Genomic DNA, 16,583 nt, shown 5'->3' with positions numbered 1-16,583 from the left:
ATCTGTTAAATTGCCTACAAACAGTTGACCTTTGGAAGTGGCTTTTTCTCTTTTTTTCTGTTGTAATCAATAAATCACTTTTGATGACTTTAATGGAAATTAAATAAATGAATAAAATCAGGCTTTACCTTATTATTGTCTAATTGTGACGTTTATATTTTCAACAGCAAATGGGGGCTTGTCAGATGTAAAGAGGAGGCAATTACTGAAAATTTTTAACCCTGTGACTCTGGGGCTAGAACCCAGTTCTCCAGGAAGATCACCATAGTCCCTACTGCTTTGGGTTCTTAGTCTTTTGGGGACATTTCTAAGCCCTTAGGTCTTCCAGAGCACTGGTGTGGGACCAAACATATCTGGGTTTTAATTGCAGTTCTTCCATTTATCAGTAGGATGCTTTGGGGCAAGTAACCTAATTTCTGGGATTATCCAGAAATTGGGACAATAATATCTACATCCTAAGATTATTGGAAGGATTTGAAATAAAGCACTTTAAGAATGCTTTAAGTGGATTTTAAGTGGCTCATAGTAGGCACTCAACAAGTATTGGTTATTCTTCCTATTCCTAAATGATTCATTAATATCTATTTGCTATTGACCAAAATGATTGTGCCTTATGCAAACCAAAGGACTTATGTCTTATCTGTCCATTTTGGTACATAAATCAATCATCCATTCAACAAATGTCAATGTCTACTATATGCCAGGCCCTGTGCTGTGCTGGGTACTGTTTATCCAGTGGTAAAAAAACAAATGTGTTGTCTGCCATTGTGGAGTTACAGCCCAGTGCAAGAGATAGAGATTAAATAAATAAACAAGTAGATAAAATATGTAATTATACATTTTAATAAGTACTTGAAAGGGGAAAAAACAGGGTTCTATCAGAAAACAAGATGACCTACTTTAGAATGGGTAGTTAGGAATTTCTTCTCTGAAGAGGTGACATTTAAACCAAGAATGGGGAGGAGTCGGCAAGGAGAAGAGGTAGAAGACTATTCCAAGTAGGGGACCCAGCAGCTGTGAAGGCTTGAGGTGAGAATGAGATTAGGGTGTCTTTCAAACCCAGCCCTTTGGCTATTCCCACAGACTTCTACCATCCCAAAATAAATGTACATAGCTTTGCATGTACTCTCTTCTCTGCCTCTAAAGCTCTTTCCCATTTCTCCATCTGGAATCCCAAACTCCAAGTGTCACATTTCAAAGACTCCTTAATCAATCTCCTCAATGCAGGTATAACCCCTCCCTCTTTCTGTGTTCCCCTATGTATTTGAGTTTAACTTTATAATAATATGTGATATTAAATGTATAATGGCTATTACGGAACACTTACCTTGTGCCATGGACTATGTTAAGTATCTTACCTGAATTGTTGCGTATACTCTTTACAGAAACCCTATCTATGAAGGAGGTACTATTATCATCCCTATTTTATTGAACAAGAAACTGAGGGTATAGTCACTTATCCTGACTGTCAGAGGCAGAGTCTGGATTTGAATGCCAGGTCTTTTCCCTCCAAAATCCAAACCTTAAGCCCCTGTGCTATGCGAGAGCCACATTTCTTTTCTTTCCCCCATTAGACCTTGAGATTCCTGAGGGTGGGGTTTTGTGTGATTCATCAGTATATCCTCAGCACGCAGAACAAGCTCTGGCACAAAAGAGTTAACTATTTGCTAAAAGAATGTTTTGGCAATTACAGATCCTGACTGATAAAGACAAAATCACATAACACATAAACAGGTCTGTCCCTTCAGCCTTCAGGCACAGTCTGTACCGTGGCCTCTGCTGATCTGATTTGTGCAGCGATTGACAGCCTGGGTCCCTCTCCTTCAGTCCCGTTAATGGCATTAGCATCTAGTCAATAATGCTCAGCATTTCATTTTACCACTTTAATTAACAAATTCAATTTGTTCAAACTGCTGTGAAAACAAATTAAAAGCTCAAGAGTGGGGCCTCCAGGAGGGGGAGGGAAGGCAGGGGATCTGCATGGATTAGTCTGGGTGTTGATTTGCTCTTTGGAGCTTATAGGGAGCTGGACATTGTCTGCCTTTCAACCATCTTCCTATCACTCACCCAACGGAATGACTCAGTGATACAGCCAAGATCAGGAAAATCAGCTCCTACATCTTCCAGGTTTGTCCTTTCCCTCTCCATATAGGCAAGTGGGGACCCCATTTTGCACTTCGACTTATCTCTCATTCTTCAAATGGGGTATTCTGCTTTGGATTTTAATTCTTTCAACAGCAACAATAACATTAATAATGAACAGCCCCCTGGTCTAGTGGTTCTTAACTGGGGATGATTTTAACCTACAGGGGACATCTGACAATATCTGGAGATATTTTTAGTGGTCACAACTAGGAGGAGGGTGGTATCTAGTGGTAGGCCATGATGCTGCTAAACATCCTACAATGCACAGGGCAGCCTCCCTCACAAAAGAATTATCTAGCCCAAAATGTCAATAGTGCTGAGGTTGCCAAACCCTGTTCTAGTCCTTCTACAGTTTTCTAAGCACTCTCCTTGACAATTACTATGTCACTGTGAGGCACGCAGGATGGAGACTGCTGACACCAGTTAAGAGTTGAAGAAATTGACAATCAGAGTTCAAGTGATACACTCAAAGTGTACAGTTAGTAAGTGGTAGTGATGAGACCAGAAAAAGATCCTTTACCATCTCTAGCTGAATTAAAAGAGTGGAAAGCATCTTTTGGAGGATATGAGTAGCTTTTTGGGGAATGAGAATGGTTTACAGATATGTGCCTGTTCCCTGCATACCTCTTAGGGGACAGACACTGGTCAGGGTACTTATCTATGTGATAGGCTGTCTAGAATTGCTGGAACCAGACCTAGGAGAAGGTGCTTATGGTGAGTGAAGCTGGGAAAGTTCCTCTTGCCCCTGACCCCTAATAGTCACATATAATGACTACGTATCAGTGACACACTTTTGAATAGAAATCAGTCACTCACGCGGTGACCTGGCTCTCAATAGTAGTTATTCCAATGGTGGGATTCAATGATGACTTTTCTTTTCTTTTTTTAAATATGGAACGCTTCATGAATTTGTGTTTTATCCTTGCACAGGGGCCATGCCAATCTTCTGTGTATCATTCCAATTTTAGTATACGTGCTGCCAAAGCGAGCACCCAATGATGTCTTTTCTATCTCGGAAAGAAGAAAGGAAAAGTAAAGTCAAAACTACATAGAAGTTTTGTAGGCAAAAATCAAAACCAAAACAAAAAACAAAACATAAAACTTGAACCCTTTCCAGGGCTTCTGACAAATACACAGATGTATTTGACAAATTGGGAAAGGAGGAGGGTGGGAAGGCAGAGAAAGGGGAGAAAAGAAAGGAAGGAGGAAGGGATGCTGATGGAAGTTACTGCAGAGGATCAATAGAAGCTTCAGGGGGAATTTATTCACAGGGAGGAAGAGTTCAGCAGGACCCTGAACATCAGCAGGCAGTGGTGGCTCCTACTATAGTCAATAAAAGCCTGGGTATCTGACCAAGATTAATGGCTCTGCATGTGTGAATCAGAAGAGATGAATCACTAAATTCTGTAACACTTTGGAGCCCAAGGTATTTTCTGTAGGATACTATTGAAACGAATATAAAAAGAAGGGCACTTCATGGTAGCATTGTTCTGTGGCAAGTTAATTTCTGGCATTGAAATACAGGATTGTTGTGATGATTAAATGAGATAATTGGGGCAAAGAACCTAGAACAGTATCTAGCATATAAGTAAATGCTCAAAAATGTTAACTCCGCTACCCATATTCCTAAGTCTTCCTCTTACACTGGAAGCTGTGTCTCAATTTAATGTTGTATTCCCAGAATTTGGGACAAAGCCCAAGACACAGTAAGTATTCAATAAATGAAAGTTTGATGGGTAGACAGAAGGTAGAAGAGTAGTGAGAAAAAATTAGGGCTATGTTCAACTCAGATTTGAATCACAGCTGTATCACTTTCTAACTGTTGTGTAATCTTGAGTGAATTACTTACCCTCTTCCACTCTCAGTTTCCATATTGGTAAAATGGGAAAATACTAACTTGCCAAGCTTAGTAAGGATGGAAGGTTACATATACAAAGTACTTACATACCACATACCTGGCAAGTAGATGGGTTGGCTATGAATATTCCTACTAGTGGGGACTGAATATTTATCTGTATTCTTTCATTTTAAACAAATTATCTAAGTATTGCCTTTTCCCCTTTATCATAGTTATTTCCTCTGATTATGCAAAAAATATGTATGAACAAGAGAGTCAATCTCATTGTGCCCTTGTATAGTCAACATACTCATACAGTTTGTCTACAACTGTGCGTGCAACATTGTATTAGGGCTGAGGAATCAAGGGGGATAAGACTGACAAGATCCCTGCTCTCATACAGTTTACATCCTAGGGGGGTGGCAGGAGTGGCAAACAATAAATAAACGGACTAATAAAAATGTCTTGCTTCAAGAAAGTTGCAAGTGGCTTCAGTTAGCTATGCTTTTGTCTCTCAGAATGAAGATTACCAGATGATGCTAGAGACACTCTGAGCTGCTCTGATAAAGGTGATGAGTACATATGAAGGTTGAGATCTTTCAGGACAAAAGTGTGGCTATTTAAAGGTATTTCAACTACCTTGTGAAGCAATTTGACTCTCATGGGTCCTTATACCCTCACACACACACCCACTGATGCATGTTCCAAGATATACTTAGTAATGTTTACTCAGCACATGCTATGTTCCAGGCATTGTGCCATGCACCAAAGCTACAAAGATGAACAAGCCATGGTTTCGGTCCTAAAAAGACATGGTTCCTATAGCTCACAGTCCATTCATGGAAATAGCTAGAAACAGACAGGCAACACCATGTGATTATAACTTGAATGAAGGGAAACACAAGAAGCTAAAGGGGACTGGGACATTTGTTGGTGGTGGTGATGGTGTGTGTGTGTATACGCATGTGTGTGTGGTTTTAAGCCTCCCCGAGGTAGAGGGTGGGCTGAAGCTCAAAGAAGCCTTCTTGGATATAAATCTATTCAGAGGCACAGACTGATGGAATAACAGCATGCCGGGGTTAGAAGGGTTAGATGGCATCAGGCCCGGTCTCCTACCCAGGATTGTAAGCAACATTCAACATTTCCTGACTGCAGCATCCCATATGCCAGGCCCTGTGACAGACACTGAAGATATAAAGGTGAATAAGGCACTGGGCTGCCTCAGTCAGCTCATATGTGGTATGTAGTAGTCAAGGTAGCAGCATGATAAATGCCAGAGTGAAAAGAAGCTCCGGGTGGGGATGGGGTGGCCAGCTGGCACCACAGAGGAGAGGGAGGCAGCTAAGTTTTCTCAGCGGTTAGAATGGGGCCAGTGAGGTCTTCATGGAGAAGGTGACGCTTGAGTTGACACCTGAAAGCTGAGTAGATGTTTTCTTTTCTCCCATCCATCAATCCATCCATTAAATTGATCGATTCACTCACAAACTATTTGAAGACTTACTATAGCTAGGCATAACTGAGGCAGTATCTAAGTAAAATTATGAAGTCTTCAGACTTTACTTCAGCTGCATAGGCTGTCAGAGGAAAAATTCTTATAAATAATATAGTCAAACTCCCACAATTTTATAGATGTGGAAACTGAGCAACACCAAATAATTCAAGTAGCAGCTAACAGAGACAGATGTAGAGTCCCAGCATGCCCACACCCCAGGTCTCATTCTGTTATAACCTGCTGCAGCTTCCTCAGCCTGCCTTTTTTGCAACCTCCTACCATCTCTTGCCCCCAGGGCACTCTAGTACTCTCTTGCCCTGCCCCTTTCTGGTTGGTCAAACATTTTCTTAGCAAAGTTTCAGAAAATGTTTCACATTAAGAAAAACAACTGTAAGTGTTACATATGGGGGAGGCAGGGCAAGGGAATAAAGTCTTACATTATCCTAATTCATGACAGAATTCAGTTTCCTTCTTTCTACTACAAAGTCTAACTCCACCATGGGGTTTGACGAGGAGGGAGCAACTCTGTTTAGGCAGGCCCTAAAATCTGATCTAAACTCTGGGGCTAGTTCAGGAAACACTTCATGAGTAAGGAAAACAGTCACAGAACAACGTGCAGGGTTATGCCCTAATATGGTTTCTAACAGGTGGCATCATTATTCCTTCCCCCATGGCATAAAGTGTCCACAGAAGTTCAGGACTAAAATAGGCAAATCAAGTGTACAACCCTCCCAGTTCAGCTGGAGGCACCTCAAATGGTGACAACCGTGGACACTATGTAATTATTGCAACAGGATGACCCTCTTTATTCCATCCTTTCCTGCCTCAGGGGTGAAGAGGCACTCCTGTTATTCTGTGGTGCTGCCACATTATTGAGGTTTCAACTGAAAAGTCCTTCAAAGTTCACAGAAGAGTTAGAACTCTGGCAATAAAATCAGGCATGAACCTTGGGTTTTAGTAATAATAATCAAGGATTCCACATATACACACGCATCTTATTCTCCTCATAATGTCCTTGGAACACAGATTGTTACCACCATTTTTTAGGTGAAGAAACCAGAGAGACACAGTTGGGAAGTAATAGGGCCAGGACCTAAAGCCAACACTCTATCCCACACCAAGATCCCAGGACCACACTGATTCACAGGGAACACCCCAGCTCAATGTTTTTATGCATACCCATTTCCTGCTGCATTTTCCTAACCACCTGTGATAGACATACAAAGCCCCTTCAGTAGACCTTAAGCAAGCCAACTGCTTTGGGCCTTAGAGCCACATCATAAAAAGGAGGATACTACTTATTTCATAGATTTGTGAGTATTAAGTGAGAACAAGTGAGATATTATATGTGAGAGCTTTGCTTTGTTCTAATATCTGGTAAATACTCAGTTAATAGGGGGAAAAACTCCCAACAAATTTCTTTTTCAAAATCTGACTCAAGGCCGGGCGCGGTGGCTCATGCCTGTAATCCTAGCACTCTGGGAGGCCAAGGCGGGTGGATCGCTGGAGCTCAGGAGTTCAAGACCAGCCTCAGCAAGAGCGAGACCCCGTCTCTACTAAAAATAGAAAGAAATTATCTGGCCAACTAAAAATATATATACAAAAAATTAGCCGGGCATGGTGGCGCATGCCTGTAGTCCCAGCTACTTGGGAGGCTGAGGCAGTAGGATCGCTTAAGCCCAGGAGTTTGAGGTTGCTGTGAGCTAGGCTGATGCCACAGCACTCACTCTAGCCCAGGCAACAGAGTGAGACTCTGTCTTAAAAAAAAAACAAAAACAAAAACAAATCTGACTCAACTCTGTATTGTCAAGTGCTCCCCAATATGCGTTTTAATATAACACAGATCCTTACTTACTGTCAAGAGGCAATGTTAAGAGTCAGCAGAGCAGAATATTAAGAACAAGGGCTTTGGAGCTAGTCTTTCTGGCTCAAATCCCTTTTTTTTTTTTTTTTTGCCACTAATCAGCTGTATGATCTTGGGAAGTTACTTAACCTCTTTGTGCCTTAGTTTCCTCATCTGGAAAATGGAGATTGTGAGAATTCAGTGAGTTAATACACGTAAAGTCCTTAGACTAGTACCTGGCACATAGTACGAGGTCAAGGAATGTTAGCTAATTATTATCATCACTCTGAATATGTGAATAGATATTCTTCCTCTGAACATTTGTTCATGCTGTTCTACACATCAGGAATGCCATTCTCTTCCCTACTGAAGCTAACCCTCAATGGTTAGCTCAAGATCCACCTCTTCCATTACCCCTTCTCCCTCTCCTTTGTCTCAGAAGTCATTTTACTATAGTTAAAGTCATCTGATTATTTTAGGCCTGTGTGCTCTATCATCCCACAAGCACTAACCATACTGTGAACACTTTGTGCTTCTTAACTCTGAATCCTTACCCTAGGGAATAGGGCCTGACCCATGCCCTGTGACCCACGACCCATTCAGTAAACATTTGCCGAATGAATGTATAAATAGATAAATATGCTTATGTAACTGCGCACACCAATTATAGGAGATATTTACAATACTTAGTGATAGCTTGATCAACAAGTCAGGGTGTGGGAGAAAGAGCAATGGGCTAGGACCCAGATTACTCTTGTTTTGAATTTGGCTTTGGCACCTCAGGTGGAAGTCATTGAGCAATTTGTTTTGGCCCTCTGTGCCTCAGTTTCTTCATTGGTAAAATGAAGTGGCTGAACAAGATAAAGTCTGAGAGCCTTTCTATCTCTAAGCTTTGTATCAGAAAGCAAAAAGTTACCCTACACTGTGTTGGGTTCCTTTTGCAAGCACTTGGTGCCATGCTCCGTGCCAGGCACTGGGGACACAAAGAAAAATGACACTCATTCTCTGTCTAGGACTCACAATTGAGCGGCAAACACAGACTTACAAACTGATAGTTACATGGGAAGGAGAGGAGCAGAGGGAAGCATAGAGGAGGAAGGACTTGATAGCCCCAAGGCAGGGGAATTTGTTGATGGCATCCTGGAGGAAGTAAGAGCAAAGTCAGTCTGTGGAGAAATGTGAGCAAGACAGAAGCAGAGGACACAGGCCAATAATGGGGCCCAAGGGCACACTTGAGGCTCTTGAAAAAGCTCTTTACCTTAGAGTCCAAGTCTTACCTTCTTACTTTCCCAGGAACACAGTTTGCCTGTGGCCTTCTTTTCAATCCTTTCATCACACTGTGCTCCTTTCCCTCACTCTGGAACCTTCCCTCTTTCCTACCTGCACCTTCCTTGCCTACTTCTCTCCTTCTCTGCCCTCATCTAGTTAACACATTTTTTTTCTAAAGAGAAGGGGGTCTTGCTATGTTGTGTAGGCTGCCCTCAAACTCCTGGGCTCACACAATGCTCCTGCCTCAGCCTCCTGAGTAGCTCTGACTATAGGTGCACGCCACTGCACCTGGCTAACTCTTACCCATTCTTTGTGCCCAGTTCAAAAGTCACCTACCCGGAAAACCTTTTCCTTATGCTCCAGGTTACGTTAGGCCCTTTCCACTGTATATTTTCTTAGGACCTTGTGCTTCTCCTTCATCACATTTTTAAATGACTAACTGTGTTTAGTGGCTTAATGTTTGTCTATTTTGCTAGAAGGAAGGCTTCACAAGGGGCAGGGACTCTCTTACCCAACATTTTATCTCTAACACTGTGTCTCATATGGTAGGGTCTCAATTGTATATTGACCCTACTTATAGTAGGGTATCAGTAAATATTTCCATAATCAATGAATAGAAGGACAAAGCTGGATAGAGAATAGAGGGGGTAGCATTCACCTTTCTCTCTGATCACACTTTCAGCCTATTATTCCCCTTTTATTACATTAAAATACGCAATGGCTCTGAGGCTAATGCTTTTCAGCTATTCCATCCTCTCCTATTTTTCTGCACTAACCCCAGCTGGACCCTTAGAATTTCAAGTGCTCAAAACAGGTTTGTACAATGAAAGAATAAATGAATACCAGCCTAAGCTTCTCACTGTTATTAACTCACCAGAGCCTTTCCTACTCCTCAGAATGCAACAGACTTTCAGGATATTCACTAATAAGACAACCCAGTCCCTTAATGTAACTGATTTCAGGTGAGGGCTGATAGGAACACTATCTGATTGAGCAATCTCACACTAAAATATGAATGACTGTCCTTTGAATTTTTCCCTTTCTTTCCCTTTCTTTCTTTTCTTTCTTTTCTTTCTCTCTTTCTCTCTCTCTCTCTCCCTCTCTCTCTCTTCTTTCCTTCTATCTTTCTTGTTCTTTTAAATTTTAAAAAATGACAGCTTCTAAATCCAGGTGTGTAAGGTAATAGAAATATGTGGAAGTGAAAGTGAAAAATAATCTTTCTTAACACCATCCCACAAAAGCTTTTCACAAAGCCTGGAAAACAGGTCCTTAGAGAAGATTTGGATTCTCTCTTTTCACTTACAAATGCAGAAAGAGAAGCCTAGAGAGGGCAAAGACTTGTTTAAGGCACACAGCAAAGCAATGTCACAGATGAGACTAGAACAGATCCCTCCCTGCATGGGTCTAGTGCTCTAGCTCTTCGCATGTTTCCCTTGTGCTTTGTTGGCAGTTTGTAAATTGAGCCCTCCTGAGCTCCCTTTGCTCTTGTTTCCTTGGCCTTCTCAGCCTGCGTTTCCTTCCCTGAGTCCCAGTGACAGCCTGCCTGCCGCAGTTGCCCTTGCTGAGCACTGCCACTCTGTAGACAGTTTTGCCGCCTTTCACTGATTCATCCACTTGCCATCTGCTTTCAGATTTCTTCTGAAAACCCCAGTGTTTCTGCTGTTCCCTGAGATCTATCACGTCCTCCTCCCCTGCTAATGGGCTCAATAAACAGCTGCTTTAATTTAGCCTTCATCCATCTCCACGCCATCATTTTCCAAAATTTACATCATCTATATTTTCACTGTCTTGCATTTTTTGATTCACCAATTTCAGAGAGTCTGAAAGAGCAAAGGTGAAGCAATGATGCCTTTTCTGAGGAATACTGTCAATGGTATTCACTCCTTTATTCATGTGGCATTTAGTTCAATGACAATTCTTTGACACTTAATATGTGCAAGGAAGGATAGCTAAAGAAGTGGAATGCACTGTTGCAGTCCTGGTCATTGACATAAGAGATAAACACATAAAAGTCTAAAAAAATTAAAAGGATGTCAATTTGGGGTGATTAAAAGGGAGCTTGAAATAGTGACATAACGTGTATTGCGCACTCACTGTGTGTTACGAGATGCTAAAGTAGATGTTCCTTCTGAAACACTAGGAAATGAGTAATGCTGTATTCCAAAGAAATGTCAGAATTTATACAGAATTTCCAAGTGCATACCTAGAAACCGAGTATAGGACTCTTGAAACCCCTTGCTCACTTCAAGGATCTAAAGGAAAAGAGGGTTGGAAATAAACGAGGGTTTTATAAAAGGGATTTTTGGAGCCTGGAGTCCCACATGCTATACCCCCAAAGCGGGGTCCAGGGGGTAGTTCTCCCCTCACTCTGCATGGGGAGAGGAGAACACAGTGGGCTGATTTCTAACTCCTTCCTGAGAAATCTGGTGAGCAAAAGACTGTGAGAAAAGTGAAGTAGCTACACTGAGATTGGCTGATGACCCTGGTGCTTGCCAAAGCAATAGATTCTGAGCAGATGTGGGATGCATGGCAACTAGAATCAGTTTGGTATGATTTGAACTCTTTCTCAGAGTCTATATACAGCAAGTCACCAGAAAAAGCAGGAAATGTGGGGGCAGTGACAGTAGCAGGAACGGGACACAGTCTCCAAATGATGGTTGCCCTTGAACAGAAGAACTTCCAGAGAATGCATGAAAGCACCCACAAGAGAGGGAGTCAGCTGCAAACATCTGCCAAGCACAGAGAGCCTGAGCCAGCTTAGGAGAATGCCAGGCAAGTGAGATCCTCTGTTCTCTTTGCACTCTCCCACTTCAACCTTGGTGAGCTAGTGGGAAGAGATGAGTGAAAAACAGAGAAGGATCAATACTTTACCCCTAACCCTGCAAGCTCCCAGCTGGAAATAGGCCTTGGCTAGGGGATGGAGGTACCAGAGAAGACAACACTAAATCAAATTCAGAGTTTTGATTACTGTCTGGGATTGGACATTTTAAATTACTGAATTGAAGCTGTGTTTTGTTCGTTAAAGTGATTTAAGGACTTTCTGTTGCCTAAAAGGGAAATTTTCAGCCAGGGCAGGGTAAGCCCTATCCCTCTAAATAGGTCTGAACCTATAGGTAGGAAACAAAAATCAAGCTTCTTTTATAAATACACTCTGAGTACTGCATACTATATCAATGTATTATTGGCTACACATATATTAACACACTCAATCTTGGCAACAGCCTTGGAGAAAAGTAATTTTATTGTCCCGATTATAAGAAATGAGAAAAATGAGAGGGGGATTAAGTAACTTGCCCAGGATCACCAGCTAGCCAAATATAAGTACTTGTAAGCACTATAAGCTTCCAATGGGTGAGAATATATTTCTTCCGTCGCTATATCCTCAGAGCTCAGCAATGACTCAGTAGGTATAACTAACATGGTTTGAGGGGCTGCTTTCACAATGTTATGCTGGAAATAAGTGCACAAGAGGGGCTTTAGGCCTTTCAGAGCAGTCTGCCTGAGCCAGATGAGATCAGCGAAGATTCATCAGGACCCACCTTTAAGGTTCCCAGCTCCATTTTCTGGTCTCCTGGCGAGGCCATATCAGCCATGCACACATTTTGTCCTTTAGACACAATTTTAAAATCTGCCCTATCTTGCTATTGCTTTTTTATTGCTTTTGCCCTGCTTTTGCCCTCCCACTCTCCTCTGTCTTACTTCATCCCGCCTCTCACCATCTCCCCTACTATTTAAGTTCCTCTAATTATGTCTTGATACTTAAAGCCATAACATTGTCCAACAGTCTTTACTCAGGAACCTCAAAAATCCATATAAAAATGTCTAAGCAAACTCATATCATATAAGACTTGGAGAAATTGTATAGGTTACCTGGTCTGAATTTTCATTTTAGAGATTTAAAAAATCTTAGGTCCAGAGAGGGGAAGTAACTAGACCAAGGTAATATAGATGTCAGTTTCAGAACTGAGACTAGATTGAGCTCTCTTATCTATCTCTCACTCCAGTGCTTCAAATAAAGAACTGGTCAGTATGGACCGGCACTGTTGGCCAGAGCATGAGGATGTAGGACTACTGTGGGCTTAACTATATCTCAGTGTCTGAGAAGAATATCTTCTCTGGTGAGATTCTTGGGATTTTGTGCAAAGGTGACTACACTAACATGTGAAGAGAGTTGGAGGGGAAGCTACTGACTGTGTTTTACCCAAGCCACTTATGGAAAATACATGATAGGCCAAGTTACCGGCAATGGACTTAATGTTTACGTGTCTCCCAAATTCATACGTTGAAATCCTAACCCCTAATGTGATGGTATTAGATGGTGGGACATTTGAGAGGTAAGTAGGTCACGGGAGTGGAACACTCATACATGGGATTGTGGCTTTCCAGCAGAGACCCTAGAGAGTTCTCTCATCTTCTTTCTGCTATGTGAAGATGAAACAAGAAGATGGAAGTCTGCAACCCACAAAAGGGCCCACGACATAACCTGCCCATGCTGGCACCCTGATCTCAGATTTCTGGCCTCCAGAACTGTGAGAAATAAATTTCTGTTGTTTATAAGTCACCCAGTCTATGGTACTTTGTCATAGCAGCCTGAAATGGCTAAGACATTACCTCAAATGTGGTCAATATTTTTTGCCAGAATTGTTGAACAAGTGGGAAAAGTGACATGAAGTATGGAGAGAAACACTTTACTATACTCATCCCTACAGTGGCCTGATGAGGGAAGCATTATTGTCTCTATTTTAAAGATGCAAAAACAAAAGCTCTTAGGAGTTGGATAATTTGCCAAGGTCACATAACTAATAAATGGAGAAATCTAGACCTAAAGCTAAGTGTTGTATAATTTTAAAGCTCCGGTCCTTTTTACTGTGTAGCTTCAGAATGGATTTGAAAGGTCATTACTAAAGATGTTTTTTGAATGAAAGTTAAGAAGGAAATAAGAGTATTACTGGAATAAGTGTACAACTTTTCCAGGAAATTATTTTGAGAGTATAACACTTATGTTTATCCACTCATTTTCTCATTTCATTCATTTAGCATTTTTTTGTATTTCTTTTTTCTTTTTCTTTTTGTTATGGGTAAATAATAGTTGTATATCTTTATAGGATACATGTGATGTTTTAATGTAGGCATACAATGTACAATAATCAAATCTGGGTAATTAGGGCATCCATCACCTCAAACATTTATCATTTCTTTGTGTTAGGAACATTCCAGTCCCACTTTTTAAGTTATTTTAAAGTATACCCTAACTTATTGGTGATTATAGTTGCTTTGTTATGCTACCAAATATTGTTCACTCTATCAGACTATATTTTTGCACCCATTAACCATCCCTACTTTATCACTGGCTCCCTGCTACCAATCCCAGCCTCTGGTAATCATCATTCTACTCTCTGTCTCTATGAGACCAGTTGTTTTTAATATTTAGCTCCCACATACAAGTAAGAACATGTGATATTTGCCTTTCTGTGTCATATATTATAGCAAATATTAACTGAGCATCTACTAACTGCCAAGCACTGTGGTAGGCATTGAGGATACAAGCTTGGGCAAAAAATGCCTTGCCCTTATGGAGTTTACATTCCATTTGGGAGTGGAGGACAATCAAACAATAAAGAGAGTGGGCAAGATAATATCAGACAATAGTAATATCAGATGAAGAAAATAGAGTCATATGATAGAAAGTGAGAGGAGAGGAGCTAATTAAATAGGGTGGTTAGTGAATTACTCTGTGAGGAGGCTGGGGTAAGGGTTCACAAGCAAGAGAATGAATGAAGGGAATGAATGTTAATATTCTTGGAAAACACACAAGCAGATGCAGAGGTAATGAGAGCACTCTCCTCTCTTTGCTGTGCTTGCTCCTCTGGCTTCTGAGCAGAGAAAGAAGGAACAATAAGGCAGAGAGCTCCAGGGCAGAGAAATATGATGTACATGGAATATGATGGGCTTTGGAATTGGATAGATCCCAGGCTGTAGAACCTTGGATGAATTCTTTAGCCTCTGAGACTGTTTTCACGTGTGAAAATGGGGATAGTAATTCTTCCTTACTAGGATGTGTGAGGATCAACTGAGATAATGAGTGGGGTATTGATCTTAGTTGCCAGCAACAGAAGCTGACTGGCTGATTAAACATAAAGGCAATTTATTAAAGGAATCTGGTAGTTCACACAATGAGTTGAAGGTCCAGAGAAACAGTTTGAGGTTAAGCTCCATGCCCCAAACCATGCTGCAGAACTAGTTTTATGAGAAAACCACAGCTGCTACCCCCACCACTAAGTACCAGATGCTACAGTTAACACTACTGCCACTTCTGTGCCACCAATTCAACTTTATTGCAACTACTATGCTGCCAGCACTAATGACATTCCTGGGCCAGGAATTTAAAGTTGCCTTTATTGCCCAGGCCTCACAGTTGCTTGCCTCAGAATTGATTTCTTGTGTGGTGCTCCTGATTGGTGGAGCCTAGATCACATACCTGTGCCCTAGGTGCTGGAGAGGCTGGGGAAGTGTGTTTACTAACTTCTACCTTTAGGTAGAAGGACTCAGGAAGTGTTCAAAATGGATTGGGTAGCCAGAAAACATGACAAATACCCACTTGGAAGGAAGATACCTAGCAAAGTGCCTGGGACCTACCATATGCTCAGTAAAAGTGAGTTTCTTTTCTTCTTTCAGTTGCACAGACTTATATACATCTGATCCTAAGCTCTGAGAAAGTATTAATAATGCTGTATGGGTAGATGAAAAGGCCACCATGTACTATTTAAGATTCCCAGAGAGGAATCATAAATTTAGCCTGTGCTGTAGACACCTTCCAAAGAGACAGGCTGCTAACTGGGACTTGGCTCAGAGGAGGAACAACGTGCTTGGCATTTGCCTTAATCCAGCCTAGCTTAGAGGTAGAGTAGCCTGATTAAATGAGGTAAGTTGAGAATCAGGCCTCAAATTAATCGCTGATCTATCACAAAAGCTTTTGATTGGAGGCAGAAACATAAAAAGACAGACCGAGGATCTTCAGTAGACAAATGATGGGTAGTGCAATTGGTCTTGCTGCCCTGAGCAGTGTGCTTAGGGGGCTCCAGGCATAGTAGGCCACCTCCTTCCTTCTCTATCTGCATTCACTCCCATAACTGGATATATGCCTCAGTTTCCTGATTAGCACTTCAAGTCCTTCTCCCTGCCATTTCTCCTTTTGCCCTTTGGGACTACAGACCAGCCCTGGAACCCAGAATATTTGAAAACCTGTCAAGATCTTTGCAAACCTACTCCCTATGCCAGATTCCCTCAACTCAGATAAGATCCTTCCAGAAATAAACCACATCCTAGATAGAAGCCAATTTGACACTACAATTTATGAGTGAAATACAGTTTACAAGGTACTTTCTTATACATTATTGGATTGGATGCCAATAGCATCTCTGTGAATTTTATGTTAATGCATTAAACATTTATTGAATGCTATTGAATCTTTATTGTGTCAGGCACCGAGCAGAGGCTCAGAGAAGGGGAAGTGACTTGCCCAAGAGCACACAGCCACATTTTGTGTTCTTCTATCTTGCCTTAAAGGTTGTCAAGATCAAATGAGATACCATGTGAAAAAGTGCTACATAAAAGCATGAGGTTTTTATTATTAGTGTGGCTATAATATATGGCTCTTGTTTCTAAGCCACTGCTCTGAAAGTCTGGGTAACATAACAGAAGCATGGATTTCTGTGAGTACGATATGAGCTTGTGCTGTGCCTCAGTGTCTCTCTGGTCCCACAGCTTTGTTCCTATCTGACCACCTATCCTTGCTCCTATCCTGTTCCTTCCCTCCCCTTCTCTAATCACATTACTCCCAGACAGAGGTGAACCATTGTTGCCCTGAAAATTACACTACAGATATGGAAGGTAAAGGAATTTTTGAGGCTAAAAATAGCACTGACTTCATGAGATCAGTGAGAATTACATCAAATAATGTATATGTAGCATTCAGTAAGTGATATTTACTATTATTA

At 41.4% G+C, this 16,583-nt stretch overlaps 1 protein-coding gene and 1 non-coding gene across 2 annotated transcripts in view; both read right to left on the bottom strand.

The window, feature by feature from the left end:
- The window catches only part of AGBL4 (AGBL carboxypeptidase 4), a 1,191,358-nt gene that overhangs the window by 390,506 nt on the left and 784,269 nt on the right, over positions 1-16,583 (bottom strand). The gene's annotated exons all lie outside the window — the stretch shown is intronic.
- On the bottom strand, positions 3,031-3,137 carry LOC123636172. Its single transcript, XR_006734379.1, has one exon. It is a non-coding gene; the product is annotated as a U6 spliceosomal RNA (small nuclear RNA).

The sequence above is a fragment of the Lemur catta genome, chromosome 3 (assembly GCF_020740605.2).
Source record: "Lemur catta isolate mLemCat1 chromosome 3, mLemCat1.pri, whole genome shotgun sequence".
Taxonomy (NCBI): Eukaryota; Metazoa; Chordata; class Mammalia; order Primates; family Lemuridae; genus Lemur; species Lemur catta.
This window is presented reverse-complemented; position numbering and strand designations above follow the sequence as displayed.